Genomic DNA, 19,886 nt, shown 5'->3' with positions numbered 1-19,886 from the left:
AAAGGAAAATAGCCCAGAGCTTGAGAGGTTAACCACAACCACAATTGTTCCCAAACCTAACCAAACCTTAGCCACTGTGTTGTCACACATGAAAACATGTTACAAGAACTGTGTTTTGGAGGTTTGGGAAAGCACAGACTGCTGAGGTTTTCTGCCATATATGGGCATCATGTCAAGAAAATATCCTTCTGAAGGCCTACGCTGTACTTGGATTTTAGCATAAAGACTGAATGACACGTGAACACTTCACAAAAAATTCTACTGGGAATTAGAGAGCTTTGTGTTGACCGAGAGCTCAAATGGAAAGTCAGACATAACTAGAAGATGAAGCAGGTGCAAAAACACCTGTGGATGGTATGGCCATGCCAAAGTTCCAGTCTGGGGACATCAATGCCACTGATGAGGACCACATGGCTGAGAGTTGGCACCTCGTTTCTGAACCTGTCCGCTCTGTGTGCCAGTCAGCTTCTCGCAGCCAGTTCTGTGTGAAAAAGGTGCTGAATACATTTATTCCACGCAAGTATAAATCCCTACGGCATCCGTGTCAGCTCAATAAAAGAGGGCAATGTGAAGCTGCAACACTGCCATGACAAAAATCAGTGGTGACGCCAGTTAAGACGCTCAGTCATGTCTATATTTGTAAGCATTGCTGAAAGCAAGGCTAGTTCTGGTAACAACACCAATGCCTGCAGCACAGCTTGAAACTGAAGGAAAGAATGCAAAGCTGCAATACAAGACCCCAACAGAGGACCCGATTAGTCTTCCATCCCCACAAATATAGACTCTGCAGCTGGAAGGAAAAACAGAGACCATCCATCAAAAAATAAAGATCCAGGTAAGTGTTATTTAAAACAGATATACCCTCAAGGCTGGGATTGGTTACAGTGGCCCTGAAAGCTCAACAGCTTAGAACAGACATGCAAAAAGACAAAACAAGTGATGTTTGACAACAATGTAAATAAAATACAGAAATGAGCTGCAAATAACAGACTGAACAATGACAGATGGCATGTGCAACGGATAAGCACTCTGGTTGTTGACCAGGTGACTCGTCAAAGAAGCCTGTGCGTTGTGGTAGAAAATGAACTTTATGTGCATTTATTTTAATGTTCTTATTACATAATACATCTAGAAGATTATGCCTCTAAAAATTAAAAATCATAGTTGACTTATATTTGGTTGCTTTTTCATTCAAGGTTGAGCAATACAGTGCACATTTTTACCATCAAACTTAGTAGAGGAGATGCAGAGACGACCATCTGTTTTACAGTTGATGAGCCCAAAGGCTGTGAAGACAGCATTTTAGGTCAGGAAAGCAAGCACGATCATAGTCAGTGTTTTTTTGTTTTTTTTAACAATCATCCTCATCTTGATTTTTTATTGGTTTTCTTGTTTTTTCACACTTGCAGTATCATGCTCTGTTAATTTGTGTCGGAGGTTCGTTTCTGTAACATCCTCAAGCGATCCCTGCAAAACTTTCTCATTACCCACCTTGTCACCACATTTGTCTCTGTCGCCTTTATCTTAACCAAAAATGAATTTTCAAATTGAAGCCTCGCCATATTGACACTCTGACACTGTGGATGATGCACATTTGGACTTCACTAAACACTGGAAGTGGTGTACTTTTGCACAAGAAGATGGCCTTGAAGTGGATTCAAGTCTAATTCAAATCAGACATGTTTATTTTCTCTTTATAGGAGCAGGAACAACACTTTTTGACCACACCTGGCATGACTATAGATGTGTGCTATGAAATCATTTGGAATAGTTATAGGCCTGCAATTCAAATCAGTGTTCCAAATAGAAAATACATATAACTAATCATAAAACTGGCTTTGTTTAGCCCCAAGCACACAGGGCTGGACACTAATCGCCGACATGCATATGCAAACTACTTACTGAAATCTAGTGAAACTGTTAAAAGTGGGACACAAACCAAAAACAGAGACTGATTGCTTTCAAAGTAAATGTTCCACCTTCTGAAATGTGTTAAATACAACTGTAAGGCACAATTTTTACTCTGAAAGCAAATAATCTCCATATCTGGTTTAACTTAATTGTCAAGTTTAAGTAATTGTCAACTGTTTGCAGACAAGCTGGTGACGTCCAGTGTTTTTACAGATGTAGGACGTTTTGTTTGTTTGTTTGTTTGTTTGTTTTAAGAGAAATATATACAGAGCCTAAAAACTGATCTTATTTGTGTGGCTAAATCTATCGCAAAGCCTCACTGGGTCACCAGTGTAGCTTCAATTGTTTTAATAAACTGAGTTTTGATGATGTGAAACAGAGGGAGAGAATATCAACATTTGTTTTCCACTTATTTTGATGCAGTGTTTCTGCTCTAATAATTCTGCTTTTGTTACCTGCAAACCATGTTTAAAGTGATTCTTGCTGGTTGTAGACTTTGCAACGGTGCTCTTGTTGAACTTCACATAAAAGCTAAGTAACTAATATCCATCATCTGTGCTGGTAACTCAAACTTAACTATATAATCACCTGCAGCTGGTCTGAAGTTGAGATGCTTTAACGAAGTCTTGGCTGGTTTCCTGCGAGTGTTTCAGCTCAGTGTGCTGTGACCCCGTTTGCCTCGAGTCTCTGACGTGATGACTGTGGCTGGTGAAAATCTGACTCACTGGTAAAATCCCCTCCCTTATTTTGATATATTCAGTCACTTTTATCATTAGTATTTAACACTCCCAATTCCCTAACACCCCAGTCCAGCTAAGTTGTGTGAGTGAAACCAAAAAATCTTTTGATTTCGAGACGCAGTAAGCTCACTGGGAGCAGGTGAATGATTCACTCTGGTATTGCAGAACATGAGGATTTGCTCTTGGGTCACAATTCATGCATGCCATCTTAATAAAGGGTTTAAATTACTGTTGACTTTATTCACAGTAATCCTTCCTCTGCACTGAGACATTTAATAGCCCAGATAAGGATTTTAGAAATGTGCAATTTACTGAAACTCCAAACTAAAGTCTATTTTACTGGATGAGCAGGAGGGATTTTGTTCTTTTGTTTCATTTTGAATTACATATCTGCACATAGAAATGACTTATTTCAGTTTTCTATGAGCTAGTAATGAGTGGTTACAGTCACTGTTCAAGTGTGGAAAACGTGCACACACACACACACACACACACATTTACACAGAAACTATGGTTGTAATTAAAATTGCTCTGCAGTTCAACAAAAAAATTGTTTTTATAATAACGTAGCAGTAAGTGACATTAGAAAAGCTAAAACACGAGAAGAGAACTGCATGTTTGAGGCGTGAAGACGTGAGATCAGCACAATTTCCACTGTGTCCTCTGTGCAGAAGTAGGGGACGCACCAGCAAAGGGGAAACCAAAGGAAGAGAAAAATTCAAACAAGAAATTATTTTATTTACTTTGTTTATCTAATTTATTTGAAGTTGTTTGTTCTTTCATTGCAGAGCTGCTTTCTGTCATGTGCTGTCACTGTAGTTTTGCTTCTCTGTTTTGATTTTGTTTTAAGTAGTAAAACCTTTCAAATAAACACTATTTACACATTAAAAAGATTGAGAATTTGGTGTGTTTTCAAGAACAACAAGAGGGTACATTTTGGTGTTGTAAATGACTCCCAAGTGGCCCGTTACTGGTGGAGACAAGCTTTTCCATGATCTCATTTCATTATACAATTTACTGTAATATCTGTTGCAGATTTAGAAAACACCATGTAGCACTGTTGACTTTGTATGAAAGACGGAAAAAGCTCTAAATCTGCATTCCCACTAATGACCAGCAGTGTGAGACTGGCCTCGTTCACCATTTTCAAGTCTTAAAATACAACATGAGGTTCAATTTGTACATTATAGTCCTCGACAGACTATAGGAGGAGATGCTGTCCATCGATCATCTAGTGTCAAAAAACAAGATGATGCTGGCCAAATAGAAGATGGAATTGGCAACAGATGATGCTACATTGACTAAATCCATCTTTTATAAATAGGGTTTGCTTAACACTTGTAATTATTAGTACGTTCAGTTGGTTGTGATTTCACAGATTAACAAAAGCAGATATTACGTTTTGTAATGAGGTGAAGCTGAGTGTAATCAAAGGAACAAAAAAGAATTTGTATCATAGTTTTGAGTAGCTCATAATTGTAAGAAACTTGCTCATATGTGAGAAATGACTACAATGATATAGGCTTTAGAGTCAAGCTATTACCTGACAATGTAAACTTTAAGTCCAAAAGTACCAAAGTCCAGAGTCCATATAAAAATATGCGATGAGCTGAGCCAGGTTAGATTTTGAAAACCAGACACCATAAGCGTAGGATGGATTTGACTGTGAAACTGAGGTAAACTACATATTCCTAAGGCAACAACTTATCAAACACAAAGTAGGCCCAACCCAGCGTCCTTCTTTTGCATCCTTCTGGAGATTACACACCAAACATGTTGAAAAAGCAAAGCTGACATGAAATTCAGAATGTTTCCACTGCAAACTTGCAGCTTGTAATTAGTGTAACATTATATTCAGAAAAAAATCATTCATCATCAAACATGAGCTTTATAAATACAAAGGAAGAAACAAGGATTCTGTGTTCAATTCAATTAAATGCTTAATTGTCCAACAAGGGGAAATTAGTTTAGCAACAAGAGCAACAATAAGAATAAACAAAACAATAATAAAAAGTTCTTGTTCTTCAGAGTCATGTTACCAAACCAAGCAGTGATACAAAAAGAAATAACAGATTCAATAAAAGGTCTGTAAAACAAAGACAACATTTCAGATGAGACATTAAAAGATCCCATTTACCTGAAAAAGAATCCGTCTATAGGTTCATCCAGTTATCAAGACTACAGAAGCAGAATTTCATGGTTCCAGGAGAGGAAGTTGCATCACGACTGCTGCATGTCAGTGGGGCAGATTGAGCGCTTGTTGGCAGATTTGGGAACGCATTTGAGGAAGCAGGTAAATAATTTCAGAGAGTCTAGCAGCGTCTAGCTGCGTGTCTCAGGTAGAATAGCATTGTTTTACTATTTGATCTGAATGGTCAGATCTGTTAGTTCACATTTAAAAATAAAACATAATCCAGCAAAATTATGTGGTCGGTTTGAACAGCTGTGAATGATGAGTGAGAGAAATATTTTTAATGGTAAATGGCCTGTATTTGTATAGCGCTTTTACTAGTCCCCCCTAGGGACCCCAAAGAGCTTTACACACCCAGTCATCCACCCATTCACACACTGGTGGAGGCAGCTACAGCTGTAGCCACAGCTGCCCTGGGGCAGACTGACAGAAGCGAGGCTGCCATATCGCGCCATCGGTCCTTCTGGCCCACACTAGTAGGCGGTAGGTGAAGTGTCTTGCCCAAGGACACAACGACCGAGACTGTCCGAGCCGGGGCTCGAACGGCAACCTTCCGATTACAAGGCAAACTCCCAACTCTTGAGCCACAATCGCCCCATGCATGAAACATTTGCACAAAGTTTTGCACTTGTGTGTAAAGGCCTTAATGGGGTCCATAACTTACTAAAGGAACTTCAATTCAATAAGACTTGAAACAGCAACTGAAACCATAAACTCAATAGGAAAGTGAATACTTAGGTGATCAAAGCAGAGAGCCTAGGGGTCATTTTCCCATAGACTTTAATGCAAACATTTGGCTGCCAGAGGAGTCACCCGCTGCTTCCCATCAAAAATATTTTAAGTTATAAGCACTTTCATAATGACTTTTATGTACAGCCTATGTTTTTTGGTTTTGAAAAGACTATAGCAATGCTTCTTGCGGCAAAGTCCATTTTCCCCACTTGTGAATTGCACTCATGTCAACAAGCAAGACATAATTAAGTGATTTTCCTTAAAGCTGCGATATATCCGACTTGGCGCACAACATATGGAAGTATCGGCAGAAGTAAGCAAACACTAATACTTTATACTTGCAACTCTGCAATAAAAAAAACCTCAAAGTTATTACACTGGGTTCAAATTACACTCACACACAGTAGCTATTAATAGCAATTTATTATGGGTCTCCTCTGTGACCAAAACAAATCCAAGTGCAACGCGAGAATGTGAAAAGACAGCAGAAATCTGCAGTGATGAGTGAGAATCAGCAGCACAAGTGGACTGGCAGCCAACAATCCAGAGTTTCCTAATGACATGAACACAGCATTATATTATCATGCAATTCCTGTTTGACGTAAGACCTTAAAGCAATCTGTAATTTTTTTCTTAGGCAAGTGTTGAGATATGCCATTTCAGCTCTCAGCATCTGCGACACCAATTCACATTTCATTTTTCTTCCTTCGCTTTTAAACTCAAACCATAAAAAATCTGTGGGTCTCTGCCTTTCCCTCCATCACCGCTCACCTATGCCGCTCCGGCCTCCCCTCTTGGCAAACCTAAACCTTTACAAGCAGGTGTGGATCTGTGAGAAACTTTGTTTTAGTGCAGATGGCAGGAAATTCCAGTGAAATGACAGCGGCTCAGTCTAAACCACAAGTTGTTGTGAGCAGCGCTCATGGACCAGATAGAGCAGGGCCAGCAGCAGCAGCGCCTATGGACCAAACTTGGACTCCTGGCCTGCCAGCGCCTTGAAATATGAGCAGCTTCACGAGGCGTCTGTTAAAACTCTTCTGCAATGGACTTATTCCTGGTATGGTGGGTACTGACTGACTCCAGTGTGTCTTTCCAAACAAATTTTGGGTGGTATTTGGTCTGAGCAACCCTGTGAAAACAGATTATGTTTTACATCTAGTGGTTTATTGTAGCCGATGTTTGGTGAACCATCAGTATTTCAGCCAGTAGATCAGTCAGGGCAGCATCAAGCAACACTTTCCAGCCCTTCATGCAGGGCTCCTCCACATGATGTCATGGGAGAATTAGCGAGTGAAGAATCTGCACATCCAACACTACAAAGCCGGGAATTTAAAGTTTGTTTTTATATAAATCTTGTTACATTGACTATATTGTTAATAATGTAATCTATTACAGTTAGCTGAATAAACAGTCTGACAAAGTTATGCGGTCGTGTTTAGGACAGCCTCAGTTTCACTGGCATCTTCTTGTCCTTGAACACTTTAGTTTCCCTTTCAGTGGCTTTAACGTTGGTAAAATCAGCCAATTCATCAGTGACTGACAGTGTCAGCGTGTTCCAGCTGTTCATTGCACTGATATGATAATTACACAGAGGTTTTTTGGGGTGCCACATTTGTCTCATATGATTTATATTTTTGCATGAGCTATCCCACTTGATCCACACCTAATTTTCTGTTTTTTGGGTTGTTGTTTTTTTCGTTTTTTTAATCCTGTCATCAAGTGGAAATATTCAACATGTTTTTCACAAAGTTTTAGCCCGACAAATTTTGTATCTTTGGAAATGTTGGAATGTGAAGAACAATTTCAAATGTTGTATTTTTTCTGCCTTGGGACAAGTTTCACCACAAGCTTGTTATATTGTTAACTCAATGCAATCAGTCATTCAGCACCTCATGTATCAACTGAAGGCGTTCCTGAGATTTATTTTTCTTTACTGTAGGAATCTGACCAACTTTCCATTAACATGTAAAACGTTCCCTGTGCTGCCATGTAGTTGATATTTTTTTAAAAGCAGCAAAGTACGTGAACATTAAAATGGGACTTATTATTCTCATTTCCAACTTCACAGTTCAAAATGATCCTTGATTTTTGTATTTTATTGGATGTTGGCACAGCCCCTCAGTTCATCCATTCTCTGAAATAAGTTGTTGTACTGATCGGAAGGTTGGTGGTTCGATCCCCCACCACTCTCCAATGCACCCATTGGACTATAAATGTGTGTGAATGTTAGATAGAAAGCACTTAAGCATTAAAAAGTGCTTGTGTGTATGAGGTGCTTAGAGTGCTCTGGGAGAGTAGAACAGCAGTATGTAAGATTGAGTCCATTTACCCTTTAATCTGATATCAGTGACAGTAGCCAACAGCACAAATGCTGTTGCCTGCAAGATGTAACCTTTGATAGAAAGTTGAGTTTTTTCCCCCCTATATCATCATACATATAATTCCCTCAAATTACCTTAAAATATTGTGATATAATTTTGAAGCTGTATCACCCACCTCTCCACTGAATTACAGTTCAAGTTACATTTCACTGTAATTCTGCATGGCTATTTTATCTAAAGTGTGCTATCAAAATTATATTTTAAATATACTCTTGACACCAGATGCTTTTGCCCAGTACATGCTTCTGTGTGTTTGTGTGTGTGTGTGTGTGTGTGTGTGTGTGTGTGTGTCAAAAACAAAGAAAGTGAATACAGAAGTTGTAGGAATAATGAGCAATAAATTGTAGTGTGAGCTAGGAAAACATACACAATCAATAAAAGGAAGGAAGTCAGAAGTGTTTACAGCTGTTTAAAATGGCAACACTACGACAGAATGAAAAGCCAGCAATCATAAAATGAAGAAAGCCACGATGGAGACATCCAGAGATAATGGTGAATTTTCTGGAAGAGAATCATAGTGTTGCACTTGATTGTTCGCATTGAAAATGACAGAAATAATTGCGTAAGATCTGAAAGAGAGCTGAGAGAGAAGCCGGGTTTATTTCTCAGCTCCGCACAGCTTGCTAATCCCAGCGTGCTTATCAGATGATCTGATATCATCGTGTTGGTGTTGTTCCCAGATCATCATGAAAATGTTGTTCCAGGTTCAACATTGCAAGTGACCAATCACATTGTTGTGACGTTATTCTTTTGCGCGCCAAGCCATTCGTGCATTTATGAAATTCCAATGTTGCAAGGACAATATCAGTTCTGTTTACCGTTTATTAAAGGGTTAGGGTTAGGGTCCGTTGATTGGCGGACAAAGGCGGTTTCTCGCAGTTTAAGTACAGTTTTTTGTTGTACGCCGTTTTTTTCCAAAGTCGCAAAAGTATGACGTCACAACATTCTGATTGGTCACTTGCAATGTTGATCCTGGAACAACATTTAGTATGATGATCTGGGAACAACACCAACACGACGATATCATGCGTGATTATCAGCTTCAGAAAGTTACAGAAAATGGCTGGAAACGAGCAACTTTGATTAGATGTCGGTAAGGTCCATGTGTGCGAAACCATTTGAAACTATACACAGCCTCACTGTGGAGGTTAGGGTTTAATGACCTTCTACCTTTATCAGACTTAACATAGAGGTGATGGTCTTAAGCCTTAGAGTGGAAGCTTCACACAGTAATTACAATATGTGGAGAAAATAGAACTTTCTCAGTTGCATCAAAGAAAGAAAGAAATGCATGCGTCTACTTCCACATATGGAAGTGAACATATTACTGAGTACACTGTTAGAACAACAACAACTTTCCCCAAAGGACTGAAAGTTTGAGTCATATCTCTCTACCTTATTCACTCTCTTGCACTTGGATGCTGAGGAGTGAATATGGCACAGTCACGCAAAGGGGGGAGAAAAAAAAAAGCACATCAAAATACTCATTAAAGTAATGCTTTTAACAAGTTCCAGGACACAATCTTAACTTTACTCTGAGTATTCATTTCAAAACAACTCATGTTTTACTTCAACATTTCTCCCTGCAGTTCCAGCAGACCCTACGCCACCTTTGAAACACTCCTTTTTTCTTTCTTTAAAAAAATAAAAATAAAAAATAAACACAGAAATGTAAATTGATTTTCTTCTGGGAGTAGATGAAAGCTGCATATGTCGCTCTGCAGATTCTTCAAGCCATCATTAATTTTGACAGATCTCTTTAATTTAACTGCTATATTTGTTATGCTTGTATGTTAGTCTTAGGAGGTTCCCAGTAATAATATTTGAACTTTATTGCAACAACTCCCTCTGCATTGAGTCTGTTACTCTCTTTAGTGCACACGTCCCAACACAAATTAATGCAAAAAACAGCACATGATGTTGCTACTGGCAGTGGCTACATGCTCTGTAAGAAGTATACTTTTAATTTAACATAATAATTTTGTCATTTTTCAAGGACAGTTCCTCTTTGTTGCCGAGTTATTTACCAATCTGTTTGCTGGCACATTGTTTATTGCTGCTGCATTGATTTAATCACTTTCTGCTCTGCTCTCTTGCTGCTTCTGCTCCAACCTCCTGCTGAAGACCCCATGGGAAATAAACCAATTAGCTTTATTCTGTTATCCTTTATGAATGTGTGTTCATCTTCAAAACTGTACTGTAACAAAAGACAACAGAGCTTTAAAATATGGGACATGTTCTTAATATACCCTAAACTGCACTTGCTGATATTTTTTTCATATGTAAAAGTGGAGGAGGTCTCCCACAGAAGATTACTGCCAGTTCTGCCTTTACCCAACAGCTTTGATCAGTTAGATCAATCATTGTTTTGGTTTTACGGCCTACGGATGTATTATTTTGGTTTACTTTGACCACCACGCATGGCTTTTTATTCAGCATGAAGCCCTAAAAATACACTAAACACCACCTGCTAAGGACCAAAAGAGAGGCAGATGTAGATTAGATCTGAACACAGTGGACCATTAAGCAGACCAAAGGCCAGACATTTCCCTCAAAGTTGGTGACGACCAAAAGCAGAGCTAGAAGGAGTTAAAAAGGCACTACCCAGTCACTGTGCTAGGTATGCCAATTTAATTCCTCATTGATTCTATTCATAATTCATTCTAATCAGACAATTAAGCAGCTCAATGCATTTAGGCATGAACACATGCTCAAGACAAACTCCTGAAGTTCAAACCGGGCATCAAACCGAGGAAGAAGTGTGATTTCAGTGAGTTTGAACATGACAGGATTGTTGGTGGCAGACAGGTTGGTCTGTGCGTTTCAGAAACTGCTGGTCTTCTGGGATTTTCCCACATAGTCAGCTCTAGGTTTTACAAAGAAGGGTCCAAAAAAGAAAAAAATATCCAGTGAGCAGCAGTTCTGAGTGAGAATGCTTTGTTGATGTCAGAGGAGAATAGGCACACTCTTTCAGGTTGTTAGAAACGCAACAGTAACTCAAATAAACTCTTTACAACCAAGGTATGCAAAAGATCACCTCTGAATACACAACATGTCAAACCTGCAAATAAGCTGCAGCAGCAGAAGACCACACCAGAGCAAAACTGGACAACAAAAGACTAAAAAACATTCCCTCATCTGATAAGTCTCAATTTCTGAGACAAAATTCAGATGGTAGGGTCAGAATTAGGTCCCAACAACATGAACGCATGGATCTATTCCACCTTGTAGCAATAGTGCAGGTTGGTGGCGAGGGTATAATGATGTGGGGGGTATTTTCTGGGGGGCCCTTAGTACCAGCTGAGCATCGTTTAAACACCGCAGCTTAAGGCTGGGTGATATATCGAGTTTTAAATATATCGATATATTTTTATACGAGATATCAGATGTGACAATATCATTTATATTGATATAGTCTATGTTACGTTATAATTATACTTGTGGAGCCGCAAGTTTGCCTCTTTTTCGTCCGCTTTTGTCTTTACACAACGTCGCTCTGCCTCGCCTCTCTCCTTCACTGAACACAACTCCCCCTCCCCCATCGCTTCACCTGCAGGCAACGACAAGATGGACACGGCAGCTATCAAAGAGGAGCTGGTCGGTAAAAAGAAAACATTTGGAGATTGCCATTTTAGTGTGGTCAGCGTTATCTTAGTGCGGTTAGCTCATTAGTGCAGCCCCACGCACGGGGCGTTCTGCAGTAACTTGTTAACGGAGATTTGCCGCGTTAATGCAGTTATGGCGTTAACGTCATTTTAACAAGATTAATGCTGACAGCACTAATTATTATTACTATTATTTGGAGTGTCAGATGAGCAGCAGAATAATGTATTCTGTTGAGAATGTTGCCTTATGTATAAATTCTGGTTGTGCTTACTGACCGCAAACCGATTTCATGTGGTACACGGCGCTCAGAAATCTGTCAAAAAAATGTTTTAGTACGACTTTGGTAAGCTACGAAGCCGCACCGCTTGATGGATTGTTGGAGCATTACGGCTACCGTAGTAAGGAGCCTCGCGGAGTGATACGTACTGTGCTTCAACATAATATTACCGTATTGTGTGTGTATAAGGACCATAAATGGCTCCTGTTACGAAGCGGATTTCAAACTCCAGGCTGTCAGTCACACAGTGGAACTTGGGAACAGAGCAGCTGTGAAATCTGTCTGTCTTTGTTATTATGCTCAGCGTCTTTTACTTTACATTTTGACGGCACAATTGTGAGCTCTTTGTTATGCACAAAAACAACATTGTTTTCTTTTATTTAAAGAGCATTATTATTTAATAAATGCTGATAATTTATTTCTGAGTAATTTTTCATGTACATCTACGCTGTATGTTAATAAAAGTGCCTATGTGAGATCTGGGACACAGCTTTGACTAAGAACTCTCTTTCTGTTCTTACTTTATGGCTTAAAAAAAATATCGAGATATGAATTTTGGACCATATCGCCCAGCCCTACCGCAGCCTACCTGATTATTGCTGCTGACCACGTCCAATCCTTTTAACGAACCCATCTTCTGTTGACTGTTTACATTAGGATAATGCATGATGTCACAAAGATCATTGTACTAAAAATGCCTCCACAATCCAATAGAGCACCTTAACTAAGTCTGCTCTCAGATTGGGACATGCTAGCTTTTCCTGGCAGGACTTTTTGATGACGTTTCTCCTCAACTTTTTACTGGTTCGACGCCGATAGAAGCTTATTTCCACCACTGAAAAGAGAAAAAAAATGGTGCTGGCTAGCAAAGCCACTTTGAAATTTTGGCTTATCTCAACATAATACCTTGAAATTTTATGGCACTACAGAAGTTCCCTATGACTGAGACCCATAAGCGGGGTCCATCTATGTCCTTACCGTCACCTATGGTCACAAGCTTTGGGTAGTGACCGAAAAAATGAGATTGCATATACAATTGGTAGAAATGAAAGAGTGGCTGGCCTTTCTCTTAGAGACAGGGTTAGGAGTTCTACCACCCGAGGGGCTCCAAGTAGAACTGCTACAGTTCCACATCGAAAGAAGCCAGCAGAAGTGGTTCAAACATCTTGCAAGGATGCCCCGGGAAAGACCCAGCCAATAGTGGGGTGTTCCACCAAAGCTGGAAGAGGTAGCTGAGAAGCAGGAAGTCTGGCCGTCTTTGCTTAGGCCATGGAAATATAGTTAGTAATAATTTCTTACTCTACTTGTGTTTTTAAATGGTAGCTTAAAAAGCTACTGGGTGCATTATCGCCACCTTTTAACTTTAGTAATATGTGAAGCCTAGATTATACTCTGTTGTGGACATGGACAGCTGGAGACTTGATGGCGCATCAGTCTTTGAAGTCCACTTGAAGTTTGCTGCCTGGGTGCATCCATAGTTGGTGCACTGTGATGTACATTCTGCGTGGACCACCAACCCACCAACTCCAACTATCTTCAAACTCCAAAATTTACATGACTGGGACCCCAGCAGACTATATAGACCACAGCAAACTCATAGATATGGAAAGCAAAAACCCTGCTTTACAGCTTACCAGCTGCGGAGGGGGAAAGGGTTGTACCTGTATCAGTATCTCTTGTACTCCACTACATTTACACTATTTGCTTTATAATAAACCATATTTAAATACTGGGAACCAAATGAATAAAAAAAAAAAAAGCTTTAATACACAATCCAGTATAGTGTTGAAAGTGATTAAGGCATCGTTTGAGATCATTCACTGTTGCTTTATCTCTTGTTCAAACATTGACATTTAATGCATTTAAATATTTAAGGTATCCAAGTTTCAATCAAGTCCAACACAAAATCAACAAAGCCCAAGGAGGAGCCTTTCCCTGCAACACAATCTGGATTTATTTCTAAACCAGAGACACTATAGATACATTCATACACTCCCGCACACATTTCTTTAATAAATCTGTTTTCATGTGCTGTGAAAATAACCTTGAGCATGAATCTGGGATTTATAATTGTCATTTAGAGATAAAGTACCCTCCTTGTATTAACTGGAACTCCTATAATCCCACTAATTCACTGGACTGCGCAAAAAAGAAAAGTTCTGGGAGTTGAAATAATTTCCCAAGTAAACATGATTTAAAAAGACATTAGCCCGCAGTTAATAAACACCAGAAACAATGTTGAAACAGTTACCTCTGATACTTGAAGCCAGTTGTATTACCCAGCTGTGTCACCCTTGGGTGTTGCAAAAGAGAACGCACCTCTGGCCAGGAATAATATTTCTGAACGAAACCAAAATTACTCTGTGCTTTTAGGGCAATAACTGTTAATGTCCAGGAAAGGTATGCAGGGGTTGGGCAGCTGAGAAAAACAAGTGACGACCCATTTCATCAACATGCTCTGTCATAAAACAACAGCTCGAACTAGCATGAGATCGGATGTGACAAATTCAGACTCCAGGCTGTTTTTTCAAAGACGTGGAAACAAATATTTATGTATGAAAAAGCAAATTAAATTCTTGCCTAACACTAATTCATCCCATATGACTCAGGGTTCGCTGCCGCTTTGAACTCTTAATTTAATACATTAGGTCATCCTTCCCTACGAATGTAAACACAAGTATTAAGAGGTCTTTCGAAACAAAGCGTATGACTTTAAAAGACCTCTAATGGCCACCAGAGGGAATAGCATTAGCCTTTTTTTTCCCCAGCCAAAATCTGATCAGATTTTAGACAAATTTGAATCAGCGGGTGGAATATTAGATGATCAAAAGAGGAGCAGTAACTGACTGCATTACAACAAACTTATTTCAAGAATTTATTTGTGTTTACAGTTTTGAGGAGATTTTCAAGATCATTTGGGGAAAATGCCACATGAAAAGCCAGCGCTAAAGGCAGCTTTGCACAATTTTGGCAAGACTCTCCTAGATTGGTTTTCAATTATCTATGTTTTTTAGCGATTGCCATTTTTCCAGTTCCTGCTTTTAATGCTTTTAATGTACTGTAGTACTGTTTGTATTAAAATGTTGCATCTTAAAAAGACAAAAGAGGACGCATTCTGAATATTAGCTTGGCTCAGAAATCAACAGCAGCACATTAGATAAACGAAACGTCAGATAAACAAGTAAACAAACATGCATGAATGCAACTTTTTCCAGTTCCGATACGATACTGACAGCTTGACTGAGGGTTCAGTAAGACACACTATGTAACCATAAATGCAATAAAAGCTTCTCTAAAGCGTCAAACCAAACATAGCAATAGTGAAAGTTAGCAAGAGAGTAAAACTAACAAGGAAAGATTTGTCAGTGGAACTTTTCAGTTGTGTCAATTCACTTGACCTTACTTAGCTGACTTAACAGCTTGAGGTTAAATCCCAAAGTGCTGCAAACATACAAATAAAAGCTGTTGCTAAGTGTGAAATAGCACCAAACTAGCTGCTAGTTTCTACCATGTTGTAGCAGTGGTGTGGAACGAGTGAAGGAGTAAAACACAGGACGTAATTAAACAGGTCCTGTTTTAAGGCAAGGAATCCGCTAAGTCTATTCTTGTGTTGTAGAACAGATTGTCACTAACACAAGACTTAGTGTTTTGAGTTAAGATGGGACTAATGTGAGCTCGCCTGGAAATCCACACACCTTTATATAAATAAAGGCTAAGGAACAAGAGTAGATCAACATCGGATCTTAATCCAAAGGCTAGATCGGTGCATCCCTTGTTGGAAAATCTGTCGGTGATGAACTTTCGAAACTGGCTGAGAACAATAAGGATGTCAAAGACGCATTTTTGCTTTGGGGAGCCTTTTTCTTCATGTCATGTCAGCATTAATGACATGACATGAAGAATTGCCCAAGACTTCTGAAAATAATGATGTGTTGTAATTAAAAAGTTGTTTTTCCAGTGCATTAATCTCTGCTTTAGGTCTAACATTTAAAACAGCAGCATGAAGTCAGATATTATCACTAAAAAAGACAGTGAGCAAAGAAAAGAACTCAAGTAATATATTTAAGAGGGAACTGTATTCTTTTTAAAAAAACAAACCTTGCTGCATTATTAAACATCAAAAATCTGCAAATAAGTAATCTCCCTAACAAACGGAAAAACGAACCGAACCAATACCATAACCCATTCAGCAGAGGTAATTAATGATGCCGCTAAACAATTCATTAACAAACATATTTTTCCAACTACAAAGCTTGTTGGTCTCTCAGTTCCTAAGGGAAGTGATAACATTTCAATATATACTGGGGATCAGAGGGGGCTTCTCAGGAACTGGGTTACAGCCATGTTGTAACCCAACATAGCTGGACTGGCCATCGGGCATATCGGGCATTTGCCCGGTGGGCCGATGGGGATTTTTCGTTTTTTTCCGTAACGGTATAAACACTGAAAGGTGGTGGATTGGCCAGATGAAGGGAGATGTGTAAAAATAACTCAGTTGTTTGGTGGTGGCTATTGCGGAGCTTCTACAGATTTGGTAACATTAGCAAGTGGTGGAGGCCAGCAGATGCAACACGCTGGCGGGTGGATGACGGAAAGGCAGGAGGAGCAGAGACCCGAGGCGGTGAACTGAACTTCAGGTAAGAAGTTATGACCTGCAGTCTATCTGGGTCAGATACAAACCAAGTTTAGGTGTAGTTTATTTTCGTTATGCTGACTTTTTACAGTCAGTTACAATAACTCGTACTGCGTACTAGCTAGCATGACGGATTTTATATACAGCTGGGCGGGTGCTATGATGTTATTGATGTTGAACTTGTTTTATCTTATTTTATTTATAAGGTTAGTTATTAGAGTTTCCAACCGTCCCGTAAAAAACGGAATCGTCTGGTATTCAGAGAAAATATTGAGCGTTTCGTGTTGAGGTGAAAAGGAACGCAGTTTGTCCCGGACTTCAGCTACAATGAAAAAGACACAAAGCTGGAGTTATTCTGTGTCTTTGCTGCACAGCTGCCTCTTCTTCTCTCATTCTCTCCCCCTCCCTCTCCTGTTTCTACTTCAATAATGAAACTGATCAATAATCAGCTGATCGGCTTTTCTCTCTTGTTTATCGCCGACTTTGCACCAGAAATGGATGTCAAATGTCGCACTAAACAACAGCAGCACTTTTAAGCTTGATCAGCTGTTGTTAGAATTTATTTAATATTAATTTCTAGTATCAGCTGATGTTTGCTGGAGCCACAGCTGTAAACCTGCTGGTCATGATATCGGTTTGGTTATCTGGTGAGAGGGAAACATGAAGATGAAACCAGGAGATGTTCTTACTGAATCATCAGAGCTGAACAGCTGATGGAGAAACAGGTTTACCTTTTAGGTGACATGAATGAGTTGAAGGGAAGTTATGAACTATTTCTGAGAGACAAATAACACCAGGATCCTTTTTTTATGTAGCTGACAGCTGGTAACTGTGCAGGGGAAAGTTTTATTCTTTCTCACCTTTCTTTCTATCTCCTTTCACTTTTTAAAGGTTGCCATGTTAGAAAAAATATTTTGCCCTGCCATGCTGTTTCTTGATGTGGCAAATGAATGGTTTATGAAAATATATCTAAATCTGTCATCAGTAATCAGTAATGATCATGTCTCACCTCTAGTCTCCTCTGTCTTAATTTCAGGTTTTCACCATGTGTTCTAGATAGTTTAGGAGGTTAACTCGACCAAGCAGTCTACTTTCGGGTACTGTTTAGTACTGTTTAGGATGGTGTAGGTTTAAGTTTATTAGATTGATACATATATACCAACAAGACAGTGTACATCACTGTGACAACAGCGTTTGTTTTCATTCAAAGGCTTTATGGTTTTTCCTATAATACCTGGTGGGCCGGTCTCTAGTCAAAATGCCCGAGCCGATTTTTTGTCCCAGTCCAGCCCTGTAACCCAATGACACATTTTGAATCTGCCGTTTACATTTTGATTGCGGCAATAGTAAAACAATCCACTAAAACTGAAATGTTATTGTTATTTTCTCTCCACGGTGAGAAATTGAGGCGAACATACAGCACAACTGTCAGGCCAAACAAATACTTTAGGTAGAAACAAACCTTGGCTTGCTGCTGATTTCCCGCTCGTAGCACCATGGTCCATGTGAGAACTTGAACAAACAATCTGAGCATCTGGTGAAATAATCTGTGAGTCATCGGTGTTGACCAACAACCTGATCAACCTCCCAAAAGCATATTAAAGTAACTTAGTGCTTTCTGAAAAAGCCAAAAATCTTGTTTATTGCTCCTTTAAGAGTCACATATATAACATTAAATTAAGTTAATAAATTATCAGTGATTCCCCATTTCAATGTACATCTCAAAACCATCAATTCCCAGCACAAGCTGCATGTCAGTGACACCATAAGACTAATGATTAAAACAAGCCTCCTCATCTGTTTGCCTCTCAGTAAGCCAGATTTCCACCCCCTGCGCAGCACTTTTCATTCCAGCTACATTACATAAATCAGCAGACTGCAGAGGAGTGGAAAGGAAAAGTCCCATAAGTAACAGGAGGGAAACTATCACAGGGAACCATTCGGGCATGAGCTCACTATAGTGTATAGTTCTTAATTGCCTTCCTCAAATGCTTGTTGCACAATCAGAATAAGTTCTTGTGTAATCCAAGATACGGAGGTAAGATTAGACCTGATAATAACATTTCTTGAGGACAGCGTGAAACTATTTTCTTCCACCCAGCGATGATTTTCCTCACTTATCATAAAACTCCTGACAGGTCACTGTACATTTGCATCCATCATACATCAGCTGGAGTCCATTTACAGAAACTCTTAGTTTTCTGTTTGTTTGTTTTTTGGGTTTTTTTGGGTGGTGGGGGCTTCGTTAGGAGAAAACACATCATATTGTTTCAAACGTGCTAACGCGTTAAACTCCATGACAGCGAAATAATTCGTGACAAAAAACTTCATAAAAGTGCAGTAAAGTCACATCAGGCCAGCTGTTCTTACCGTGTGGTGTCCCCTCATCAGCTTGTTGTCAGTAGGTCTTTGCCTGGCGCTGACTGCACGCGGATTGTACTTCCCACTGTCACTGCAGAGCTGTCGGCTCAAGAGCTGCAGCTGCTTAGCTGCCCGCGCGCGCACGCACAAACTCTCTCCCCTCGACGTGAGCTAACTCCAAAGCCCGTTCATCTGTAAGCATCTGTTACTGCTTTTAAAGCTCTTTCATAATGCTGCATATGAAGCGCTCGTTGAGTCTGTAGTGTTTTAACAGTGAGTAACGAAGTAAAAAAAAAAAAAAGGTTTAAAAAAACGACTTAGACCAGGGGCGTGTCCAGATGGGGGGTATGTGATGAGTCTAAATATGATTGGCCCCCAATCTGAGTTAGAGGCAAAATATTAATAAAACAGAGAAATGTTGAAGTCCTTTCATTTTATGTTATCCTTGCAGCCAGTATGTATGGAAGCTATGGAAGGACTGATTCTTATATAGCGCTTTTCTACTCTCCCAGAGTACTCAAAGCGCTCTATATAACATGCCACATTCACCCAATCACACAAGCACTTTCTCTGTACTTAATGCTTTCTAACTACATTCACACACATTCATACTCCGATGGATGCATCGGAGAGCAACTTGGGCTTGACATGCAGACTAGAGGAACCAAGGATCAAACCACCAACCTTCCGATCAGTAGGTGACATGCACTACCTCCTGAGCTACAGCCACCCCATGCCCTCTGTAAGTCAGAATTTCAAGTTAGGTATTTCTAAAGAACTTTGATTTTTGTGTTGTTCAGTTGAAACTTTGAGATGATCACTCAAAAATGTCAACATCTAATATTCAAGAATTTATTTTTCAGCAAAAAAAACCCCAAAAAAGTTGTTTTTATTTAGAATATTTTTTTTCTATTGTTGTTGGTTTAGAAACTAAAGTGAAAAAATAGAGAGAAATCTTGAAGTACAATTTTGGATAGTATTTTTGAAAGAAAAGTTGAAATAATATTTCAAGTTCAATCTTGAACAAGGGTGACAATTATTTTAACTTTTTTCT

General features: G+C 39.4%; 1 protein-coding gene across 1 annotated transcript in view; it reads right to left on the bottom strand.

The window, feature by feature from the left end:
* glis1a (GLIS family zinc finger 1a) overlaps positions 1–19,524 on the bottom strand; it is a 62,009-nt gene extending 42,485 nt beyond the window's left edge. The window contains exon 1 of the mRNA XM_085140517.1: positions 18,842–19,524. The gene's annotated coding sequence lies outside the window, so the exon portion shown is untranslated. The remainder of the gene's footprint in view (positions 1–18,841) is intronic.
* Positions 19,525–19,886: the final 362 nt, after the last annotated feature.

The sequence above is a fragment of the Neolamprologus multifasciatus genome, chromosome 18, assembly GCF_963576455.1.
Source record: "Neolamprologus multifasciatus chromosome 18, fNeoMul1.2, whole genome shotgun sequence".
In the NCBI taxonomy this organism is placed as follows: domain Eukaryota; kingdom Metazoa; phylum Chordata; class Actinopteri; order Cichliformes; family Cichlidae; genus Neolamprologus; species Neolamprologus multifasciatus.
Note: the sequence above shows the minus strand (reverse complement) of the source record. Positions and strands in the feature narration are given on the sequence as shown.